Here is a 25,639-nt window from a genome sequence, read left to right as displayed (position 1 = left end):
AATCCATATAGCCTATTCTACAGATGAAGAAACTGAGGCCAAGAAGGAGGAAAGAGTTTGTTTACTGTCACCCTGTGAGCTGGCAAAGGAATGAGGCTAAAAGTGAGATTTCCTGCCCCTATGTATCTGTGAGCTTCCCTTTGCTTATCTTCTTCACAGACAGGGGCCATCATTTTCAGGATTTTGCAGGTGTGCTTTGCTGTGAACATGTAGGGATTTCACAGCCTCTTCTCCCCAGAGGCTAGCATCTTGTGAGGTTTGGTGACTCTTCACTGTAACCTACTTGCAAAAACACCGTGACTGCCTAAAGCCCCTCTGGGTGTGTGCTCTGCTGGAGAGCTCAGGAGGCGAGCCCCTTCCCTGCTCCCTGCTCCCCGCGCTTAAGAAAATCAGTGATTGGAGAGCTGGCATTAGTGTTCCTTGTCTTGGTCATACTTGTCGGTTCTCCCGTCCTGTTTATTCAAACCACCTTCAATTTGAAAGAAGCCTCAAGTCACAGCCTCACTTGCACCCACTTAGGTTGCTCTGAATCGAGTGTCTGACTTCCTAGCTCGGTTCTAAGCTCCCCAGGCAGGCACTGCGTCTTCTTTGGGGTCCCCCGAACACCTGCACCCTTCTGGACACGCATTCTCTCCTTTTCACTGAGGACTCCGTCCTGCATCCGAGCCGGCGCGAAAGCACGGAGGACACAAGGCCGGTCCACAGACTGTCCCGCTCAGGCACCTGCAGGAAACCAGATCCCTGCATGCTCCAGAGTCCCGCTCTCACCAGGGGCCAGGAAACAAACCGACACCTACTGAGCAATTTCTTAGTGGAGGGAGGGGGCAGTAAATGGTGCTAGGCGGGGGTGTTAACCGTGCCAGCCTCCCGCGTCCAGGTACTCCTCTGGGCCAGAGATGATAGAATGGATCTGACGCAAGTCTCACTGGGGGTGGATTTTTTTTCCTTCCCTCGGGGAAAGAAAGTAAACACGCGTCGGCAGCAGGAGCGTGCCGGGGCGGAGGGAGCCGCTCTGCTTGCTTCTCGCGGTGCCGAAGCCAGTGGGCCTGGGTGAGGCGGCAGAGGTGCGCCAAGGTGCCTCGTGGGCCTGGTGGAGTTGGAGCGGCGCGCAGGCGCACTGGAGTCTGCCCGCCGGCCGGCTCCGGGGTACAAAGAGAGTGCCGCCGAGAGTCGGGGTTCCTTGAAGTCTCGGGAGCCGCCTGGGGGTTCGCAGGCCTGAGCTGTGCCTCCGTCCCGCTCCGGGACGCAGCCACAGTCGTTTCCCAGCCGGAGTCGGAGGCTTGTGGGTCTCCGACTTCCTCGCCTTTGCGGTTGCAGCGGGGCCCAGGTGGTTCCAGTACGTTTCGGGGTTTAATTCTGGCGCTTGCGAGCTGGGGCTGGCTCCGCCCTCCCCCGCCGCCCCGCCCCGCCCCCTCCTCCGAGGTCCGAGAGCCGCGGGCGAGGCTGAGAGGGGCTGGCTGGGTGCCGCAGGTTGAGAGGAACTACTGGAGGTGAGTGGCGCTGCGGGCTGCTCTGCGCCCCCTTTCCCGTGCGGGTCAGCGCGGGGGCGCGGGGCTCCGACCCCTGCCCCGGGCCGGTCTTCGCGCTCAGCCAGGCCAGCTTGGCGCGCGCCGGTGGCGGAGGGCAGCCCCCGCGGGCTCCCGCTCGCCCGGTTACCCCGGCGGCCTTAGGACGGGCCTAGGGACGGAGTCCGAGAGGTTGCTGCGGCCCCGCGGTCCGCCGTCCCTGCGCGCTGCGGCGGCGGGGCTCGAGGGTTTGGAAGGGGAGCGCGGCGCGTGCGGCTCTGGGGCAGCGGGAAAGTCCGGGCCGGGCCGAGAGGCGGGAGGGTGCGGGCGCCTCCCAGGCCGGGACGCACGGCCCTTGGGTGTCCCCGGGTCCTTTATTAGCCCGGGTAGGCTGAGAGAACTCTCCGAGGCGTCTCCCCTGGAAGTTTTCGGCTCCGCTCCGCAGGAGGGAGTGGCGGCCGACCCCTTTTCTTCCTCGGTCGCGGAGCGGCAGGTGGCCTCGGGTCGCCCTCAGCCGACTCCGAGATGGCTCCAGCCAGGGTTGAAGGGGCCGGGAGGTGGGGGAGGAGTGCGGGAGCTCTGGGCCTCCGGGGCCGGTCGAACCCTGCCGGGACAGCGTGGGCTTCTGGTGGTCGTGTCCAGGCAGGGTGCAAGCGCCCTTAAGCAGACTTGTTCCCTCAACGCCCCCCCTCTTCCAAGCCCCTTCCATGCGCACGGCAGCCTCCTCCTCTTGACCATTCTTCTCCGCCTGGGTCCCCGGGGAACTTTCAGAGGCAGCTCTTCGCGGTGGGTCCTGCAAGTCAGCAAGAACTTGTGCTGCGCCGGGGTGACTTGACGAGGGCTTTGGCGAGTTAGCGTTAAAAACAATCTATGGCGTCCCCCAGCGCCCGCTCTCTGCACATCGTCTCTACGGAGGTTCGTCGAATTAATGAAACACTATATCAAGACGGGAGCCCTGAGACTAACAAGGAAGGTTAATCATCCAGATCTATAATTGTGCACTTTCTTGCTCCAGCTTCATCCCATCCACCTCTGAGCTGGATGGAAATCAGGGCCAGTTTCCTCGTTTTTAATTCATGAGTTTATTCACCTTGCTTTTTAGGTGGTACTTAGCTGTCCATCTGCTAGTTGCTTCTTTCATCCAGCTTCCTCTACAAAAAAGTTGGGCACTCCCACATGTTATTTATTTTAAAAGTTGAGATATAATAAACGTTCCATAAATTTACCCATTTAAAGAGTATAATTCGGTGGTGTTTTTGTTTTGTTTTAGTATATTCACAAAGTTGTGCAGTCGTCCCTACTGTCTAATTCCAGAACATTTTCATCACCCCCAAAAGTAACCTCGTGTCCATTAAGCAGTTATTCCCCATTTCCCCTTCCCCCAGCCTCTCACTCCCTCATTATAAGGTGAAGCTTTCCCAAGATAGAAATTGAATGAGAAAACTGAGAGATTATTAACTTCGGCCCTTTTTCAGTTAGTAGATTTGGGGAAAGGTGCTGCTGCTGAAGCAGTGGAAGAAAAATTAAGAATGGGCTGTCCTCTGGTGAGATTACAGTGTCTAAGGATGGAGGAGAAGCTGCCAGTAGAGGAATAATTGCCTCCTTTAAAAATACACAAGTTAGGGACTTCCCTGGTGGCGCAGTGGTTAAGAATCCGCCTGCCAATGCAGGGCACACGGGTTTGAGCCCTGGTCCAGGAAGATCCCACATGCCACGGAGCAACTAAGCCCGTGAGCTACAACTACTGAGCCTGCGCTCTAGAGCCCGCGAGTGACAGCTACTGATCCCACATGCTGCAACTACTGAAGCCCGCACGCCTAGAGCCCGTGCTCCACAACAAGAGAAGCCACGGCGATGAGAAGCCCCCACTCGCCGCAACTAGAGAAAGCCCACATGCAGCAACAAAGACCCAACGCAGCCAATAAATAAATAAGTTAATTAATAATAAAAACTACACAAGTTAGGAATGCATTTTATCCCTGTAGGTAGGGCATGCCAGTGCTTTGGGGACACTTTCAGCACTTTAGATTTGCCAAGTCCACAAATCACTCCAGTTGAGGTTCTGCCTCAGCAAATGTGAGTTTTGTTTTGTGTATGTGTGTGTGTTTTGGGGGGAGGTGTTAGTTTTGTTTTAAAGTATCCACCCCCCCCCCCAAGAAAGAAACCACAGATAAATGGCCACTAGAATGGATACATTCAAGACTTTGGTTCATTTCATGAGTATCAGCACCTGCTCTCAAATAGCCCTATGAGCTACTGTGCTCATGCATTAATCCTTGGTCTGAGGTGGAGGAGGGGGATGGGAAAGGGTCTAGTTGGAGGAAATTCAAGAAACTGGGGAAAGGAGTTGGAGAAAGGCTGAAAGGGGAGTACTTGTGGGAGCTGAGGTCTGTTAAAATGGAGAAGGGTGAGCAGATTCAGAAGCAGCAAAGGGGAATCTCAGTGAGAAATTTCAGACCCTTAAGCATTTTGTTGGACTATTTGTGCATGCTCTGAAAATCATGTTTTAGTGAGCAGAGCTGAAGCTATCCAAATTACACCACAACCACCGCACTTCTCTTCTGCCCTCCAATCAGTTGAAGTCAAGTTGGTTTCAAATGTTACAGGATATTTTATGCCTGTTGCATGGGTGGCTTGGCTTATGCATCTTTTTTTAAAAAGTAATTTTAAAGTTGAACTATTAACATACATATAAATCTTAAGTGTACAATTTGATGAATTTTCACAAAGTGAGCATAAACTTATAACCAGCACTGAGATCAAGAAACAGAGCATTGCCTTGCCTTTTTCCAGTCACCCTGTCTCCCAAGAGGCGACCACTGTCCCAGTTATAGGTTAGTTTTGCCTGTCTTCATGGTCTGTATACACATGGGATCATACAGTATGTTTTTGTGGGGGGTTTTGTTTTGTTTTCGTTTTGGTTTTGGTATCTGGCTTCCTTTAGTCAAAATTATGTTTGTGATATTTAGCCGTGTTGTTGCATGTGGCTGTATTTCGGCCATTATCATTGCTGTCCAGTGTTTCATTGTGTGACTGTGCCACAGTTTATCCATTCTAGGGTTGATGGGCATTTGAGTAGTTTCCGAATTTTGTCTGTGGGGAATAGTGTGACTGAACATTCTACTACATAGCTTGATACACATTACACATTTGTATAGGGGATATAGTCAGGTGTAGAATTGTGCTTAACTCCTCTCCTCCCTCTTTCCTTTCAAATAAAATTCAGTGAAAATTCCTCTAAGGTGAAGGCTGCTCCACCACCTTTCATTTAGAACAAATCAATATCAATGAACTTTAATAAATAATAACGACATTTCTATTTTATGCAAGGCCCTGGTGGGGGAATTCAGAGACTAAGACCCTCATATGGTTCATAGCAGATGGGGAGATGTAAGGATACAGAATTGGATAGGAGGCAGAAGGATGGAAATACCTGATATAAATGGCTCATTGGAAATGTAGGGGAAATTAACACCGAGTAGAGAGATCTGGTTGATGTTTAGGGAGATTGGGCCTTGAAGAATGTGTTCAGGTGGGGATTAGAGTAAAAGGCATTGCAGTTTAGGCCATGGCTTTTGAAGGAGCAAGGAAGTCCAGCAGTGCTTGACACATGATAGCATTGTCAGTCAGTCACATGCTTAGAGACCCAGGTGAATGGCAATTTGAGATTGTGCCCTTCATCCAGTGGCTCGTGATTATGAACCAGCCTGGTGATCTCTGTGGAAATGTTGTAGCTCTGAATCCAGACTGGCTAGTTTGAATCTAGGTGCTGCTGCTTGCTGTGTGACCTTTCATATAGTTACTGAACCCCTCTGTGTCTCAACTTCCCATCTATAAAAAGGGGATAATAAAAAGCACTCCCCTGACAGGGTTATTATGAGGATTAAATGAGTTAAAACACATAGAGAGCACGTTGAAGATTGCCTGGTACACAGTAAGTGCTAAACATGTTTGCTGTTGTTTCTTTAATTTATAATTGTTTAAATTTCTATAGTAATATTTGTACAAGATTTATCATAAGGAATTGGCTCACACGATTGTGGAAGTCAGTGATTCCAAAACCTGCAGCGTGGGCCAGCAGACTGGACACCCAGGAGAGCTGGTGTTACAGATAAAGACTAAAGGCAGTCTGCTGGAGAATTCCCCCTTGCTCCGGGAGGCCAATCTTTTTGCCCTATTCAGGCCTTCAACTGATTGGATGAGGGCCACATGTTATGGAGAGCAATCTGCTTTACCCAGAGTTTACCAATTAAAATGCTAATCTCATCCCAAAACACCCTCCAAGAGGACACATACAATTAACTTGAGCTATGAGTGCCTCAAGTGAACCAGTTGGAAGCTTCTTGGCCTTTTATGACCCAGCCTCAGAAGTTACCTAACTTCCCTTTCACCGAGCTCTGTTGATTGGGTCAGTCACAAAGCCTCAAGGGGAGGGGACATAGACTGGCCACTTGATGGGAAGAGTGTCAAAGAATGTGCAGCCTTCTTTTTAAACCTGCCACAGTCTACACTTGTTTCACAAATTTGACAATAGCTCTTAACTTCCTATTAAGGAAGAACTGGAATTTGTATTACCTCCCACCTCTCTTTTCTTCCTCTCCTCTTTGCCTCCCAATATTTATTAGATATCCTATTATTTTTATTTTATTAATTTTAGTTCTCTTTTTTCAGTTACCTTTGTAATTTTTAAAAAAATTAATTGTTTATTTATTTGGCTGTGTTGGGTCTTCGTTGCTGCGCGCCGGCTTTCTCTAGTTGCGGCGAGTGGGGGCTGTTCTTCGTTGCAGTGCGCAGGCTTCTCATTGCGGTAGCTTCTCTTGTTGCGGAGCACGGGCTCCAGGCGCACAGGCTACAGTAGTTGCAGCCCCCGGGCTCATTAGTTGTGGCTCATGGGCTCTAGAGTGCAGGCTCAGTAGTTGTGGTGCACGGGCTTCGTTGCTCCACGGCATGTGGGATCTTCCAGGACCAGGGCTCGAACCCATGTCCCCTGCATTGGCAGGCGGATTCTTATCCACTGCGCCATCAGGGAAGTCCCTACCTTTATAATTTTAAATAATGTGTTCCACACTTGACGAGGCCGTGGCAGGTGGAACGCTCACGTTTGTTGGAGTGTTTGTGTGTGTGTGTTTGGGAGGGGCAGTGAAGGAGAATAACAGAACTGTCTTGAATGGGGGACATCTGACAATGAGGCTCTTGCTAAAACACTCCAGCCACTAGGCGTGTGAATTGCCTTGAGCATGTACTCTGCGTGAGCAGAGCAGGTGACATAATCCAGCAGTTTTTATTTTCTCTCTTTGGCTTCTAAACTCAGGTACTCGTTTGCCTTTTCCTTTCTTCAGCTTTGCATTTGAAATATGAATGCTGGAAGCAAATGATATTCTCATTGATGAAGAAGCTTAAAACAGATATACTGTTGAGCTGGATATTTGTGTATGGATGTATACACCAGGAAAACTTGTCAGAAATGAGTATCCTTATGTTTCTTTTGGTACAGAAGCGATCAGTTAATTGGAGAGAGTTATATATTTCAGGAACCCTCTAGCTCTGTTTTAGGGTGGTTTTTTTCCTTTTTAAAAGAATTCATTTAGGGAACTCCCTGGTGGTCCAGTGGTAGGACTTGGCGCTTTCACTGCTGGGGCCCGGGTTCAACCCTGGTCAGGGAACTAAGATCCTGCAAGACACTCGGCGCCGCCAAAAAAAAAAAAAAAAAAAATCATTTAGTTAATGGAATTGACCAATGGGGCATAGTTTAAGTCTCAGGAGACATACTAATACATTTTTATAATTATCTAATCCCCTGAGAAGCACACAAGAAGAACCTCTATTCTTGTTGGTTTACAGTTATTGCATATTGCAGTTAAAACTCCTTTTAATATTTATTTTATCTAATTTTTGGCTTGATTAGAGGCAAGAATGTAAATTTGTTGATATTTGCATTACATTTTTGGCTACATTTGTTCAGATTTCTGTTGGTAATTCCGACTTGTTCACCCTTTGACCTTGGGGAAAATATGAAAAAATAATTAGGTAGAAATCAAGCCTGAATTCATTCATCCTTCCTCCTTTCCCTCCTCTCCCTTCCTCTTCCCTTCTCCTTCTCTTTTGTATTATTCTTAACAGAACTGCTCTTTCCTATAAAAAGACCTGTTTAAGAGTAACCCTTTTTAGGGGCTGGAATTGTCCCTATTATGTGATGTTATGACTCACTTTTCTATGAAATACTCCCTCATCTCCCTTCCCCAAAATAGAACCATAGACCCAAGCTGATCATCTTTGTATTATATCCCATTCCAGTCACTACTCTAGCCCAAAGGATATCCTTCTAATATCACTGATTACTTTTGTCAGATTTTTGAACTTTATAGAATCACAGAGTGTGTACTTTCTTGTGTCTGGCTTCCCTCACTCCATGTCCTATTTGTAAGATTGATCTGTTGTCTTATGTGGCTATGGGTTGTTCATTTTCATTGCTTATTGTATTCCATTGTGTGAATATACTACTGTTTATCCATCCTACTGGAGATGTACATTGGGTTGTTTCCAGTTTTGGACCAATAATGAACAGTGTTGTTATAAACAATTTTGTGCATGTTTTCTCATGAACCTATGTATACATTTCTGTTGGATAAGTATCTAGGAGTGGAATTGCTGGGCCACACAGGTCACCTGTAGTAGAGACTGCCAGAATGGTTTTATTAATTTATGTTTTCAACAGTGGTGTGTGAGTTCTAGTTGCTCTACATTCTTGTCAGTGCTTGTTAGTGTCTATTGTCTTATTTTAGCCATTTGAGTAAATGTGTGTTGTTGAATTCCCCAGATGACTAATGAAGATGAGCACCTCAAAGAGAGCTCGTATTCTTTTTGTTTTATAGCACAGTGAGACAGGAAAGGTAGGCCAGTTAAAGAATTCATTGAGACTTTATATCAGTTTCTTAACTAGTCTAGCTTTTCTGTTTTTCCATGCTGTATAATTCATTTCTTGTGAGTTTTTTTCTTTTAATTGGTGGGAGACGCATCTCAAGAGATTTACTACTAATAAAAGTTTAAAGAGTGGAAATTTGTGAATAAACTCTACTGGTTCTGAGAATTAAAGTATTCAGTATATTTAAAGACTGAAATTTTGCTCATGCTGTCTTACTCTTTCAACTTTTCTCATTTGTTAAATCAATCTATTGATTTTTGCTATTCACTGTGAAATTTTTATAGGGGAATTTGCATGGGTCATGCTCTGTAGTTGGCCAGGAATTAGATTTCCACATGAAAATGTAAAAGAAGAGTTGAATTCTTGGTGCGTAATTTTTTTTAAAGATTTATTTTTTATATATATATTTATTTATTTAATTTATTTTTGGCTGCGTCGGGTCTTAGCTGCAGCACGTGGGATCTTCGTTGAGGCATGTGGGATCTTTCATTGCAGCGCATGGGCTTCTCTGTAGCGGCATGCGGGTTTTCTCTTCTCTAGTTGTGGGGCGGGCTCCAGGGCGCATGTGCTCTGTAGTTTGCGGTACGTTGGCTCTAGTTGAGGTGCGTGAGCTCAGTAGTTGTGGCATGCAGGCTTAGTTGCCCTGCTGCATGTGGGATCTTAGTTCCCTGACCAGGGATTGAACCCACGTCCCCTGCATTGTAAAGCGGATTCCTTACCACTGGACCACCAGAGAAGTCCCTTGGTGCATAATTTTTTAAAGGAAAAACAGGGGTTGTCCACACAGGGATAAGTTGGATATTGTGAAGCTTCTGTGTCCATGCTGAAAGTTTCTTAGAAAATGAAATAAGTAGTTTCGATGAAACTTAACATACGATTTGGTGGGCTTGAGTTTATTTTGATTTATTTTCTGTTGGCCTTTTGAAATTCATCCTTCCTCTTCTCTTTAGGGCACCTATTTTATCTTCTCAATTGTTTCTTCTTAAGGATTGTATGCCTCTTTAAGAATGCAACCTGGCTCTGTACTTCCTCAGTGAGTATGTTCTGTCTTCCCTTAAATATTACTAGGGGTATTACTGACCAAGGGATAGACACTATTGGTCTTAAATACTTCTAAGGTATTTGTGGCTACTGTTTGGTTTCTTGGCAGCTTAAATCCTGTGAGGCATAACCTGAAGTGTATTTGGAGAATCCAGGCTTCTGACCTTGAGGGCAGGATAAGACTTCTCTGTCTTCGGAAACATCACCCTTTGCTCTCCTTTAGAATTATGACTCAGGAGTGGGAGGAGAGTTGGCTGAATCCCTATCAAGGAGAGGAGGCGGGGAGAGAAATGATTGAGGTTTACTTACTACAACTCAGAGTTTCTCAGCCCTGGCAGGGTTTCAGTCACAATTGGGAGAAGCAACTCAAATAGTTCACTGCGATGAAAGTTTGTGTATATTGTTTAATTTTTTTTTAATGTTGAGAGAATTCAAGGTTAGTTCTCTGATGAAGTCATGTGAACTTACTTGTGTTCTGATATGTTTTTATTTGGGGGAGGTTGGAAACGGGAACAGTTGCAGCTGTCGACTGGGGTCTGAGAATCGTTCATCATGTTGAGAATGACAGCAATGTGGGAGGGGGACACAGTGTGGAGACACTGCCTTGAGGAACACAGGCTTTTTGTGGAGTGGCCAAGTGGGAGGGGAGTGACTAAGTTACACTTTGTAGGCATTCAGCAGTATTTCTTGAATGAATGTGTATACTTTCATCAGTGGCATACTAAGGCTACCAAATCTGCATGAGGGTATCAATTCATCAGTTTTTATAGTGGTTTAGGTGCCCACAGAATGGTAACCTGTCCTGCAGGCGATCAGGAATTTCATGCTTCCATCAGTTGAAGTTTAAACATTTTGGTTGTAAAGAGATTAGTCCTAACAAGATTTGACCCCAGCTGCCAGGTGTGTATGAGAGTCAGGTGTTGATTCTTAGCACTTTTCTCCACACACACCTTCTTCTGTATGTATGAACTTAGAGGCCTGAGAGTACTATAAGTTATCCTCCCCACATTCAGTAGACTCTTTCTGTTTTCCAGGAGAGTTTTAATCAATTTTAGTTTAATAGAGAAAGAGAACTGTTTCTTTCATTTGTTTATTGTAACCAACGTCAGGAAACAAAAGGCTACTCTTTGGAAACCAGGAAAAGCTAACTGGAAGGACTTGGTTTTCCTTTGGTGAAATCCCTTGTGCTCATATAGCTTTTTCACACCTTCTAGAGAACCAGAGTATCTCTCACTCAAAAATAGAGGGCTGCTATGTCTGGACTCATTTCTGCCTGTTGTTGGGAACGGTGTGCCAGTGGTTCACCTGTTGAAGTCAAGAATGAGTAAGAAGTCCTTGAGGACTCTTAGCCAGCCCAGAAAGATTCAGTAAAGTACCTTTAGTACAATGGGAAAAAACTGTTACTTTCCTGCTCTTTTCACCTTTGCCGGTAAAAGGAGGAAATACTGCTTAAGGGCTTGAAGTTTATCTAGTTTATTAATCATTTTCTTGGGAACTTCCTCTTTCAAAGAAAAGGTGTTGTGAACCTCTGGCATCACATCCAAGTTGACCAAATAACCTGCTTACCAGTTGACCTCATTTGAGTCCTGACTTCAAGCTGTTCTTCACATGTCAATGTCTGTATTTTAGCCTAGGTCCCAGGTAGGGCTGTGGGTGCTGAATTCACGGAAACTGTATCATTCTGAGCATCTCCTTTTCTCTACTTGACCCTCAATGACCCAGGGCAGTTTTTCCTTTCCCATCTCTTCCCCATTTCTTAACCTTTATTTTTGGATGGGTTACATTGAAGGGACTTGATTCAGTAAGGGCAGTGGTTAGGAGCTTGGGCTGTAGGGTCTCAGGTCTACTGCTTCCTGCCAGGCATGTTTTTTGCTTTTGTTTGTTTGTTTTTGTTTTTGTTTTTGTTTTTGCCTCTGTGTGTCTGAAAAGGAAGAGTAATATAATCATGCCATGGTGTTTAAGTGTGTCTTGGTGTGGGGGGGAGGGAGGGAGAGAGAAGAGGGAGAAGAGAGGTAAGATAAAGGAAGGAACATTTAGGATATAGTATTTCCTGACTGTAAATCTCCCTGGCACAAAAAAATCTCAAAAGAGCTATCTTGTTTGCTTATGGCCGGAGAAGCAGAGAAAGGGCTGTGATCCCAGGTGGCACACAGTAGATCAAAGAAGAACCCTGGGAGCAAGTAAGAGGGCAGAGGCAGACTCAGGGACCTGGGTCCAGTAGGAAACCCCAACTCCATGTAGTGCCACCGCTCTTCTCCCTTCTCTGCATGCTCTTCCACAGTTTTGCCTGAGCAGAATAACCTCTCTCTGCTTATAACATGGGGATGATGAGAGGTACCACACGGAGGAGCTGCAAGGATCAATGAGGTAATAGATGTGTGAGCCCTACCCAAGCTTCCTTGAAATCTGAGCGTTGGAGAAGCCTGTTGCTCCTTCTGCTGCCCCAGGCTAAGGAAAACTTTCACAGGCTGTTGAGGATAATAGGATTCCTGGTAACTCTGGAGCTGTTGAGGTTGGGATATTTTTCTCAGGGGGTACTGGGATGGGGAGAGAAATGTCCTTGGTACCATAAGTTTGTGCTCTGAACATCTCTTCTGGGAAATACTCTGGACCGTTGATTGTGCTGAGCTATGCTGGAAGCATGCTGTGGGACTTTTAAGGGCTGGTGGTGCAAACCATTCACCATTTATAACAATGTTTCCAGGGTATGATATGTAAATACCCTTGATAAACTGTGGGCATACTACCCGGTGAGTTGGTGATTCCTTGTAGCTGAAGTTTTGGGGCAAGTGAGGATAATATCACTGTATTTATAGTACAGGGCCTATGCAAAGGCTGGGTCCCATTCAGTTAACTGGTCAACTTTTCTTAAATCAGTGTCTTTGTAGACCCAGAGAGTTGGATCTGTTTCTCACAGCAACATGTACTATTTTGTCTGTTCTCATGTTCATTAAAATTAAGAACTTCCATTCAACAGTACAAATTAAGAGTGCAAAGAAAGGCAAGTCACAAAGTAAAAGATATTTGTCATAACATATATCCAACAAGAAACTTGTCCAGAATATGTAAAGAACAGCTACAAATCAGTAAGAAAAACAAAAAATAATTTTTAAAATGAGCAAAAGGGCATTCAGTATCATCAGTCATCAGGAAAATGCAAATTAAAACTTTTATAAAATACCAATACATACCCACCCAAATGACTAATATTAAAAAAAAAAAATCCTGATAACCAAATGGAGATATAGAAAAGCTCAAACTCTCATACACTGCTGATAGATGTGTAAATTGGTTTAACTACTTTGGAAAGCTCTTTGTACTTATCCATAAAACTTAACGAACTTACATCCTATGATTCAGTAATTATACTCCTAGATATGTATACCCAACAGGAATGAGTGCATATGCACACCAGAAACATTTACAAGCATTTGCATTTCTATAATGGAATAATAGAAACATAATAGAAACAATCCAAATATCTATGATTGAGTAAATGAATTGTGGTATGATTATGCAATGAAATACTACACAGCAGTAAAAACAAACTACTGGTACACAGAACGTGATGAATCTCATAGATATTATATTGAGTAAAAGAATTCAGAAATAAGTGTACATATTGTATGATTTCATTTATATGAAACTCAAAAAGAGGTAAAAATACTTGATGGTGACAGAAGTCAGAATAGGGCAGAAGTGTGACAGGGATGTATTTACTAGGAAGGGGCTTGGGGGCACTTCTGGGGCCTTGATGATGTTCTCTATCTTTGATCTAGGTGCTGACGACTTGGATATGTTCATTTGTTAAAAAAAAAAAAAAAAGATTCATCTTGATATTTAAGATTTATGTACTTTACTGTATGTGTGTTTTTCTTTAATTTAAAAAGTTTATTAAGATCAAGCATTTAAAAATAAATAAACCCCAAATTAAAACAAACTAATAAGGCTTATTGGCTGCATAAAAGAGAAGCGCGTTTCAACTGGCTTAAACTAACATCAACAATAAGAAATTTGTGCTGAATTGGGCGATTGGGATTGACATGTATACACTGATGTGTATAAAATTGATGACTGATTAAAAAAAAAAAACAAAAAAAAAACTTCTGCCTGGGCCCCAACCCCAGAGAGTAATTTAATTGGTCTGTGGTTGGACCTAAAAAACAAAACAAAACAAAACAATAAGAAATTTGACCAAAACAAATACAAATGAACAACAACCAACCCATTAAAGATTTGTTGGAAGGAAGGAATCCAGTGGAAACCCAAGGGCATGGTAGCCCAGCCAGTCTTCCTGGGAACTGGGGAGTTAGGGCTGGAAGTTACGGTTTCTTTTGGACACTCATGGTGTCTTGTCTCTAGCATTTGCACCATTCTTTGGTGTTTCTCTACAGACCACCTTTCTCTGTTTCAGCTCACACGTGGTAGAAAATGGAAGCACAGTTCTTGCTTATCATGACCTCCCATTTCAAGCCTAAGTTTTTTATACCATACGGTTAACTCTTTCTAGCCCTCTCTCATTCCCTGCTGATCGGCTTAGCCTATGCCTCCTTTTTCCCTCTTAGAATGGGAACCATTGTGTTGTTCCAGTGAGCTGTGGTCAGAGAGTCTGGGATCAAATAGAAAACACAGAGCAGCCAAGGCTAAGGATGGGTGGATTTTTCTAAAAAGGGAAATGTATGTGGGAAGAAAATGGTTGCCATCCTACCACATGTTCTCCTGCTGAACGTCTGCTTCCTCCATCTTTTCAAACCACTATTTGGAGCAGGGAAAAGAGTCCCCAGGAAATTCTTTCTTCCCGCCCAACCAAATCAGACTGTCATGGTCTGCCTCCAAACAGGACACCCCAGCAGCTTGGCCCTAATTTCTTGTTGAGCCTTCTCTACCACAAACTAGTCTTGCAGAAGGAGCTGTTGTTACCTTGTACTATTTTGCAATTATGGAATAATTTCCCAAATGCATGCTGATGTACACCTTCTGGGTGTAGCTTTGTATCAAATATTTTTCCTAACTTGATTTGAACGTAGCAATGCAGACAGCTTTTCTGATTATCTATTATGGGTTTGCTTACCCTAGAGGAGGGAACCGTGGGCCCCCAGATTTAGGACTTTTGAAGGCAGAGTATAGCACTATCTCTCTCCTAGTCCCTTGGATAAGCTGTGGATTGTCTATAAACCTTGACTTAGTGTATGCCTGAGTGGAGATTTTTAGAATTGCTCTTGATCTTTCCCTGGGCACCTTCTCACTCTGCCTTTTTTTTCACTGTTCCCTCCTAATTAAACAGACTCTTACCACAGCCTCTGGATATGACAACCTGTCAGCTTAGTCTTAGTAAGTGTTCTGAGTTTCTCTGGACTTCTAGCTTGCCAAGACCTCATCGCAAATTTGCAAGAGGTGGTGTTGAATATTTTTCCTTCAGAAAGTAAGTTTTTAAGTGAATTCATGTATATTTTTTATCAGAGTAGCTATGAGAGGAGTATTAACTTTGGGCATTGTTTTTCTTTGGCTTCTAGAAAAAAATTTGAGAGATCTAATAATTTTCATCAAGTTCTGTTCTACTTGATCATTTGAAAGACTATTTGCATCATCAGATCTTATATCTGGTGAGTTAAGATTTCCAGGCAGGGACTAATACTAAAAGTTGAAAATGAACCTAACTTAGACTTTTAAAAGAATGATTTCTACATCCCGTAAAATCTCAGGCAGTTACATTTCCTTGTTTTGCTAGGAGACTGTTATGCCAGTTAAATTTGTAACCTTGTTTCTTGTTTTATCCTCACATCAGTTAGAGATTAATTAATTACATGCCAGTGGAAGGGTGAGCTGTTGAACCTTATCTTCTTTGAACCTACTGTTGTTCTCAACAAGGTCTTCTAAAGGTCAGTCAAACAAGTAACTTAAATTTTCCCCTTCTCCCTAAAGGACATATTTATAAAAGTAAAAACTTTAATTAGAAAAAGGCAGATGTTATTTTCAGTTTATTATATTCTTATGCAGATGGCTAGCATGAAAATTCACTGGCACTAAGACCTACACATTCATCCACCTTTATTAGGCTGCTCTGGGTATTAATTATTCCATTGAGCATTGAAACATTTTTTGAAACAAAACATTGGCTTCATTTCTCAGCTTAGACTAGATGATGCTCAATGGATTAAAACAACATATTTTAATTTTTTGTTCACATTCCATGACAGCTATGGCTCTGCTCCAAGGGTCTTCTTTGCTCTAGATCCAGGCTGAATGAGCCACCCAGTCTGGGACAGAATCTCATGGGGGTAAGAAAGGAAATGACCAATCCATTCATGTCTATTACTGCTTCTGCTTATATGATACTTCCACTCACATCCAGTTTGTTGAAGCAAGTCACATGGCTAAGCCTACTAACGAAAGGGTAGGAAAGAATAATTAATACTTCCATCTGGAGACTCTATAAGTCACATGGTATATGAGGTAAAATCCTCTTATGGGGAGGGCGGCAAGTAATCGAAACATAATCTACCATAGTGGAAAACTGTATTTAATTCAGAAAAGTTTAATGGCCTGTATGCTGATGCAGAAACAGCTTTCGGAATTGATTAAATCTGTATTTCAGGGTTTATTTTGAAAATGTTATGCTTCAGAAATCTGCCTAGATATGGAAAACAACATCTAATTTTTGTACAGGACTGATGAATCTTTTATGAGCTGCAGAACTGTACCCACAATTTGGTAACTTTCCACTCATGGTTTTTCAAGGGTCTAGATCTGTATTTTAATCAAGAAATGACTCTTCTTACTCTCCGGACTTTTATTTCTTGATTTTTCATGTGTTACTGCTATCTTACTGGTCATTGTCTTTTGTTTAATTGTCTGAATTAATATGGTCTTGGCAGTCAAAGGCAGATGGTACTCTCAAGAGAAGGGTAGAGATGGGGCCTTTTGGCAAAACTAAAATTTATTAGGGCCTAGTAAATATTCCCTGGTATTTTTCTTTCACAAGTGAAATTTCTGAGCTTTTGCTAATATTCTTACTGGGAAGTTTCTGTCTTATCATTTAAAAAATACAAAATCAGAATCCTTTAAAGAAAGATGGCAGATTATAATTATACTTACGGAGAGATGTAGAACTTTAGTGCCTTGATTGGTTATCACCATCTACATGGTGGAGAGATTCAGAACTCTCTTGGGGTGGGGGGAGCTTGGTCATTCCTACATGTTTACCCTCACACCCTTTGTATAAAGTTGGGGGCCATCTGTTTAGGCAAGAGTCTTGGATAGTGTCTGTAATTTTTATGAGAATGCTGAGATTTCTTCTGCAAGTGGACCCTTGATTGGTGACTTTGAATGTTGCAATCTAGGTTCTTCCTGAGCACTTGCCTGCCCCAGCTGTTAATGGAAACAGAGAAATAGTGCTCATTCATGAAATTCTAAAGGATCTTACACACCATTTCCATCAGAATATTGGGTACTCAGAATGCTGTACTTTCTTTTTTGTTTTTTATAAATTTATTTATTTATTTATTTTTGGCTGTGTTGGGTCTTCGTTTCTGTGCGAGGGCTTTCTCTAGTTGTGGCGAGCGGGGGCCACTCTTCATCGCGGTGCGCGGGCCTCTCACTCTCGCGGCCTCTCTTGCTGCAGAGCACAGGCTCCAGATGCGCAGGCTCAGTAGTTGTGGCTCACGGGCCTAGTTGCTCCGCGGCATGTGGGATCTTCCCGGACCAGGGCTCGAACCCGTGTCCCCTGCATTGGCAGGCAGATTCTCAACCACTGTGCCACCAGGGAAGCCCTGCTGTACTTTCTTTAACTTCTAATTTCTTTTAATGAATTAGATGTATGATGTCTTCAGCTTACACTGTTGAGGGACAGTAAAGAGTTTAAGAAAACCCACTGGAGGGGCTTCTCTGGTGGCGCAGTGGTTGAGAATCCGCCTGCCAATGCAGGGGACACGGGTTCGAGCCCTGGTCCAGGAAGATCCCACGTGCCATGGAGCAACTAAGCCCGTGCGCCACAACTACTGAGCCTGCTCTCTAGACCCCGCGAGCTGCAACTGCCGAAGCCCACGTGCCTGGAGCCCGTGCTCCACAGCAAGAGAAGCCACCGCAATGAGAAACCTGCGCACCGCGACGAAGAGTAGCCCCCGCTCACCGCAACTAGAGAAAAGCCCGCGTGCAGCAACGAAGACCAAACACAGCCAAAAATAAATTAATTAATTAAAAGAAAAAAAGAAAACCCGCAGGAAACTCTCACACATTGTGATCCCTTTTGTGTCTCTCAGCAGCCTTTTTAAAAAAAATTATTATTATTTTTAACATCGTTATTGGAGTATAATTGCTTTACCATGGTGTGTTAGTTTCTGCTTTATAACAAAGTGAATCAGCTATATGTATACAAATATCCCCATATCTCCTCCCTCTTGCGTTTCCCTCCCACCCTCCCTATCCCTCCCCTGTAGGTGGTCACAAAGCACCAAGCTGATCTCCCTGTGCTATGTGGCTTCAGCAGCCTTTTTTTGAAGAACCATTAGGAAAGCTGTCCTAGGCCTCCATATCAGGCAATTCTGGGACATTTCTTGGGAAAATATTTGATTGATTGAACACTGTGAGTCTTGTAAGAGATGCAGTTTCCTTATTGCTTTAAGTTTATATCCCACTGTTAAACAGCCATGTAGAGCTTAATGACAGTAACTTTTGCTAACTGGTATAGGCCTCATTTACTGTTCCATTATATTTTCCCTTGTTCTGAATTTAATTTTTTTTTCTGTTTTTAAAATTAAGGTAAATTAGTCTAGCTTTGAAAGTTGCCTGAAGCCCTTTTTGGAACTTTGGAAGGCTGTATATAAACACACATATTATGCTTACTTGGTGCATTTAAAGATTTTAAGAGGGCCTACTTACATGAAGTACACAGAGAGAGAGAGAGAAAGAGGGAGGGAGAGAGGGAGGGGGGGTGGAGTAGGGTGGGGAGAACATTCCTTTCTCTTCTCTCTTTGTTCTCTGCTTTATTGTTCTCACAAGCAGATGTGTGTGCTTAGGGGATTACGGGGGTCTCTGTCCCTTGTACTCAGACTCAGGGCAAGAGACTCTTTCTAGCCCTTTGCTAATGAGGAAGGGGCTCCTGGTGTACCATGGGATCTGCTTTCCAGGCCCAGGACCGAGAGTGGGATTAAACTGGCAGAATGTAAATAGTATAATGGACATTACTGCAGGGACGGATCAGGAAAGGACTACACACTTACTTGGGGGGTTGAAGTTGGTATTTCCCAGTGAGCTACTTTGGCATCTAACCTAGCTTATTCTCCAAAATTCTGATATTCTTGGGCTAGCAGTGCGTGTCTGCCTGTGCTCTCCTGACCTCCAGCCTCTGACCTGTCCTGGCTTGTCGTTCACTGCAGACAAGTAGTGCTGACAGATCATGGTAATCAAGGCAGAATTGGCCAAAAGCTAAATTCCTGGACTGCTGTGCTGTAGCTTCCCCTTGGAAGTGCCTTCCCTGAACTCTGACTTGATGATATGCCTTTTGCTGTTATTGATGGATAATATAAACCGTGATCATATTAAACTTTTTCTACACTTGCTGGTTCTCCTCCTGGCTCACTTGCCACTCCTTCTCAGTTTTCTTTGCTAGCTCTTCGTATCCTTGATTTCGGGGGGCGGGGGGGTGGAGGGTGGTGGTGGCTAGGGCTCAGTCCTTGATCCTTTCTTTTCTGTAGACACTCACTCCCTTGGTGATCTCATCCAATCTCATGGCGTTAGGTGCCGTCCATATTCCGGTTATTCTCACATTTATTTCTCCAGCTCTGACTTCTTTTCCCAACTCCATGCTTACATGTCCAGCTGCCTCCTCTTATCCCCACCTGGATGTCTGATAGCCACCTCAGGCTCAGCAGGGCCGAAATGGAATTCCTGGTTTCCCCCCAGACTCTCATTCTTCCCACAGTCTTCCTTCTCTTTTTTTTATTATTTTTATTTTAATTTTTTAATTTAATTTTTATTTTTTTAAATTAATTAATTTATTTATTTTTGGCTGTGTGCGGGCTTTCTCTAGTTGCAGTGGGCGGGGGCCACTCTTTGTTTCAGTGTGCGGGCTTCTCATTACGGTGGCCTCTCTTGTTGAGGAGCACGGGCTCTAGGCGCGCGGACTTCAGGAGTTGTGGCTCGTGGGCTCTGGAGCGCAGGCTCGGTAGTTGCGGTGCACGGGCTCAGTTGCTCCATGGCGTGTGGGATCTTCCCAGACCAGGGCTCGAACCCACGTCCCCTGCGTTGGCAGGCAGATTCCTAACCACTGTGCCACCAGGGAAGCCCTTCTTTTTTTTTAAAACATCTTTATTGGAGTATAATTGCTTTACAATGGTGTGTTAATTTTTGCTTTATAACAAAGTGAATCAGCTATACGTATACATATATTCCCATATCTCCTCCCTCCCACCCTCCCTATCCCACCCCTCTAGGTGGTCACAAAGCACCGAGCTGATCTCCCTGTGCTATGCGGCTGCTTCCCACTAGCTATCTGTTTTACATTTGGTAGTGTATATATGTCCATGCCACTCTCTCACTTCGTCCCAGCTTACCCTTCCCCCCTCCCTGTGTCCTCAAGTCCATTCTCAATGTCTCCATCTTTATTCCTGTCCTGCCCCTAAGTTCTTCAGAACCATATTTTTTTTTTTTTTTTTAGATTCTATATATATGTGTTAGCATACAGTATTTGTTTTTCTCTTTCTGACTTACTTCACTCTGTATGACAGACTCTAGGTCCATCCACCTCACTACAAATAACTCAATCTTGTTTCTTTTTATGGCTGAGTAATATTCCATTGTATGTATGTGCCACATCTTCTTTATCCATTCATCTGTCGATGGACACTTAGGTTGCTTCCATGTCCTGGCTATTGTAAATAGAGCTGCAATGAACATTGTGGTACATGACTCTTTTTGAATTATGGTTTTCTCAGGGTATATTGCCAGTAGTGGGATTGCTGGGTCGTATGGTAGTTCTATTTTTGGTTTTTTAAGGAACCTCCATACTGTTCTCCATAGTGGCAGTATCAATTTACATTCCCACCAACAGTGCAAGAGGGTTCCCTTTTCTCCACACCCTCTCCAGCATTTATTGTTTGTAGATTTTTTGATGATAGCCATTCTGACTGGTGTGAGGTGATACCTCACTGTAGTTTTGATTTGTACTTCTCTAATGATTAGTAATGTTGAGCATCCTTTCATGTGTTTGTTGGCCATCTGTATATCTTCTTTGGAGAAATGTCTATTTAGGTCTCCTGCCATTTTTGGATTGGATTGTTTGTTTTTTTGATATTGAGCTGCATGAGCTGCTTATAAATTTTGGATATTAATCCTTTGTCAGTTGCTTCGTTTGCAAATATTTTCTCCCATTCTGGGGGTTCTCTTTTCTTCTTGTTTATGGTTTCCTTTGCTGTGCAAAAGCTTTTAAGTTTCATTAGGTCCCCATTGTTTATTTTTGTTTTTATTTCCATTACTTTAGGAGGTGGGTCAAAAAGGATCTTGCTGTGATTTATGTCGTAATAGAGTGTTCTGCCTGTGTTTTCCCTGAGAGTTTGATAGTGTCTGGCCTTACATTTAGGTCTTTAATCCATTTTGAGTTTATTTTTGTGTATGGTGTTGGGGAGTGTTCTAATTTCATTCTTTTACATGTAGCTGTCCAGTTTTCCCAGCACCACTTATTGAAGAGGCTGTCTTTTCTCCATTGTATATTCTTGCCTCCTTTATCAAAAATAAGGTGACCATATGTGCGTGGGTTTATCTCTGGGCTTTCTGTCCTGTTCCATTGATCTATATTTCTGTTTTTGTGCCAGTGCCGTACTGTCTTGTTTAGTGTAGCTTTGTAGTATAGTCTGAAGTCAGGGAGCCTGATTCCTCCAGCTACGTTTTTCTTTCTCAGGATTGCTTTGACTATTTGGGGTCTTTCGTGTTTCCATACAAATTGTGAAATTTTTTGTTCTAGTTCTGTGAAAAATGCCATTGGTAGTTTGATAGGGATTGCATTGAATCTGTAGATTGCTTTGGGTAGTATAGTCATTTTCACAGTGTTGGTTCTTCCAGTCCAAGAACATGGTGTATCTCTCCATCTGTTTGTATCATCTTTAATTTCTTTCATCAGTGTCTTATAGTTTTCTGCATACAGGTCTTTTGTCTCCTTAGGTAGGTTTATTCCTAGGTATTTTATTCTTTTTGTTGCAATGGTAAATGGGAGTGTTTCCTTAATTTCTCTTTCAGATTTTTCATCATTAGTGTATAAGAATGCAAGAGATTTCTGTGCATTAATTTTGTATCCTGCTACTTTACCAAATTCATTGATTAGCTCTAGTAGTTTTCTGGTAGCATCTTTAGGATTCTCTATGTATAGTATCATGTCATCTGCAAACAGTGACAGTGTTACTTCTTTTCCCATTTGGATTCCTTTTACTTCTTTTTCTTCTCTGATTGCTGTGGCTAAAACTTCCAAAACTATGTTGAATAATAGTGGTGAGAGTGGACAACCTTGTCTTGTTCCTGATCTTAGAGGAAATGGTTTCAGTTTTTCACCATTGAGAACGATGTTGGCTGTGGGTTTGTCATATATGACCTTTATTATGTTGAGGCAAGTTCCCTCTATGCCTACTTTCTGGAGGGTTTTTATCATAAATGGGTGTTTCCTTCTCTTGATAGATGGCAGAACCCCCAAACTGTGGCTGTCTCCACTCTCCTTTCTCTCACACTCCACCTTGAATCCATTAGCAAATCCTGTTGACCCTACCTTAGAAAAATATCCAGAATCTGTCACCTCTTCCTCCTTTCCCCCAACCCTCCCACACCTAGATTATTGCAGTAGCCTCATAACTGGTCTCCCTGCTTCTGCCCTTACAGTCCCTTCTCACCAGTGGTCCTTAAAAAACAAAAGTCAGATGTGACACTTCTCTGCTCAAACCCTCTCTTGGCTTCCTGTTTATATAAGAGAGGAGTTTTTTACAGTGAACCCCATGGCTTTCTTGACCTGGTTGGTGCCTTGTTAACTCTCTAATGTCCTCTCCTGTGCTTGCCCTGCTCCCGTGCTTGGCAGCACTGGCCCCTTGTTATTCCTCAAACGTGCTTGTGTGCTTCCTCTCAGGGTCTTTGCACGGACTGCTCTTCTTATCTCCGTGCTTGTTCATGCTGTGTTCTTGCTCAAATGTCACCATCTCTGTGCCTCAACTGTCTGTCCAGTATTATAATCTGCTTTCTCCTGATCCCCCTTGCCCAGCACTTCCTTTTCTTTTCCCCATAACATAACAACATAATAACATATGTAATTTACCTACTATGATTATTGTCCATCTACTCCAGTAGAATATGGGCTTCTCCAGGGCAGGGACCTTTATCTGGTTTGTTGGCTGATACATATCAAGCTTCTAGAACAGAGCCTGGAAAAGCAGAATGCATTTAATAGATCTTTGTTGTTGAATAAACTACTGATGAGTATTTGCTGTGCCATTCAGAATCCCTCATAGGAGGAAGTGTATGTTTCAGTTCACTGTTAGAAAAACATTTACAGGGACTTCCCTGGTGGCGCAGTGGTTAAGAATCCACCTGCCAGCGCAGGGGACACGGGTTTGATCCCTGGTCCAGGAAGATCCCACATGCCACAGAGCAACTAAGCCCGCGTACCACAACTATTGAGCCTGCATGCCACAAGTACTGAAGCCCTCACGCCTAGAGCCTGTGCTCCACGACAAGAGAAGCCACCGCAATGAGAAGCACGTGCACAGCAACGAAGAGTAGCCCCCACTCGCCGCAACTAGAGAAAGCCCGTGCGCAGCAACAAAGACCTAACGCAGCCCAAAATAAATGAATAAAATAAATTTATTTAAAAAAAAAAAAGAAAAACATTTACAGTATTTCCCTGATAAACTCGGACTTTTTTTCCTCAGTCATGAAAGTTGTGTACCTCGTTGTATTTCCTTTTATGCTTTGGCTACCAGGATGCCAGGAACTAAGTTTCATGCTCAGCTTTGATAGTGATTCTGTGTTTCAGTATGTAGGTAAAATAATACAGTCATTCCCCTCCTTTCCTGTCTCCCCAGCCTTCATTTGCTGAAAAGTTGCTCTGTAGTTCTTCTTGTTTGTTTTTGGACAAGAACTATGTGTTTTATTGTTAGACCCTTCAGGTAACCTTTAGGAGTGAGAGGTGTATAAGAATTCATATGTACTCTACAAAGGAGAAGTCACAGTTTATCCAAGGGATTTGTTTGTCTTAGCTTATACCTGGTTTTCTTTTGAACTTTCGGCTAGGTCAGCACCATTGTTTCAGGTAGTATGCCACTTACTAGTTTGATCAGTGTTCTGAAACAGCAACTTTGGATATGCCATCTCTCTGTAGGCTTTTATTTGAATTACAAGTACATTAATACTTGTAAACTGTTGATACTATTGTCTCCCTCTTAGGCTAGTCAATTCCAAATTCTTGCTTCTTAAACCCAAGGGCCTTAATTTCTAACAGAATGGGCTTTGAAAAATTTCTTGCCATAGTTCAATGAAAGGCACTGTTGGCTAAAACCAGAAAGGATTAAATTAACGGGAGGCTGTTCAGTCTGGACACATAACTGATGTCCTAGTGCATGCTTTTCAAATGGGAGTAGTTTTAGGGGGTATCCAAAGCCATAGGCCTAAATGTCTTCCTGGAACTTCAGTTTTGCTTGAAAGTTTTTGGAGAAAACTCTTTTCAGTTTGGGCAGGTTCTTTCACAAAGGTGCTTAGAAAAATCTGCGGAATTTCATTATTTATGAGTTGACAAAATTTGAGTTAATGATTCTAATAAGTGGTGTACTTTTATTTAAGCAGGCATATGGTGATGTACGTTAGCACTGTGACCTAGGAGAGTAAGTCTCAAAGGCTTGTGCCAATTTCCCTGCTCCCAGGGCTGCTGCTTATGCATTAGAACTGGAAATGGGGATTTCGCAGTGACTCCTTAGTAACCGTGCAACCAGTTTTTTTTTTAACAAATTGAATTTGTCACCCAGAGGATCAGTAGATTCAGTTTGTTTTAAAAATCTGCTTACCCAAAGCCATTGGTTCTACAGATCAACTCAGTTTCCTATTCAAGTTGCTTTTAATCAAGTTCTGCATCCAAACCCACACAAATCCCTAACTTCACCTCTCATGAGAATGAGGTACTGGAAAACACAACAGTACTGGGAATTCTAATTTTAATGAGAAAACCTGACAAATCCCGAACCTTCAAGGACTTTGGCCATCCTGGCATTGTGTCTGAGGCACTTCTCCTAATGAATGGATCAGCCAGATGATGCCTGTGTCCCCAACCCTCAGGTAGGAGTTGGTGGGCAGAACCAGCACCAGTAACTTAAAAACCATAGAGTGTTCTTAGACGCTATTTGAAATATGGATTTTATTGTATTGGCAGTGCAGATTAGCCCATCATTGATTCTCATGTGTAAAAAACCTTGAATATCGGCTCTATGAAAAATGTTAACATTTTGTATGTATGTGTTTGTATACTTTAAAAAGTCAAATTGTTCTATAAGGCCTGTAAATGAAAATAGTACCTCTCTGCCCTACTTGCCTCTCCCTGATTCCTTTCCCTTAAAGGAAACTACTTGGAAATTTTTTTTTTTCTAATGTTGTTGAGCCATAAGAAAATGCTGGTATCTGACTGGCTTAGACTGTGAAAATGGCAGTATTTTGAGAAAAATATGCTTGTTCTGTCATTTCTTGATTTTTTTAAAATCAGACTTTGGATATTATTTCCTGTCTTCATACTGTGGAAGATGAGACTATAAAACTTATAACTTCTCCCATACACTCTTTTCTAAAATCCTCCTAATGTAAATATAGTTTTTTAAAATTTGATTAATATATAACATTTAGATTATAATGACTGTGAAAATCGTTCATAGCTGAGATGTGTAATTTAAATGACATTTCCTTCCTCATACACCTTTTTCTTACCCAGAGTTAAGAATTTTTTTTTTAGCTTTATGCACCTATTAACTGATTCACCCCAAATTGAGGCCTAACCTTCCTCTCTTTATGTTTAAAAACCTCAGGGTTGCTGTTTGATCCTTTCCTCCTGAAGGCATCCCTTATGAAAGTGTGCCCATCACCCCAGAGATGCCCTTCATTTCTCTTTCCTGGATCCCGTGTTGTTTCCTTTCCTTGTGGTCTCTCTTGATCGCTTATCTCGGTG

General features: G+C 43.1%; 1 protein-coding gene across 8 annotated transcripts in view; it reads left to right on the top strand.

Annotated features, from left to right (window-relative positions):
* Nucleotides 1-1,018: 1,018 nt before the first annotated feature.
* The window catches only part of KANK1 (KN motif and ankyrin repeat domains 1), a 191,572-nt gene continuing 166,951 nt past the window's right edge, over nucleotides 1,019-25,639 (top strand). For 4 of the 8 annotated variants that reach the window (XM_082403631.1, XM_082403629.1, XM_082403622.1 and 1 more), the window contains exon 1: nucleotides 1,031-1,490. The gene's annotated coding sequence lies outside the window, so the exon portion shown is untranslated. Of the gene's footprint in view, nucleotides 1,491-25,639 lie in introns of all 8 variants that reach the window. The other 4 variants (XM_082403633.1, XM_082403634.1, XM_082403623.1 and 1 more) reach the window with 3 other exon arrangements.

The sequence above is a fragment of the Balaenoptera borealis genome (genome assembly GCF_965194805.1).
Source record: "Balaenoptera borealis genome assembly, chromosome: 8".
Classification (NCBI taxonomy): Eukaryota; Metazoa; Chordata; class Mammalia; order Artiodactyla; family Balaenopteridae; genus Balaenoptera; species Balaenoptera borealis.
This window is presented reverse-complemented; position numbering and strand designations above follow the sequence as displayed.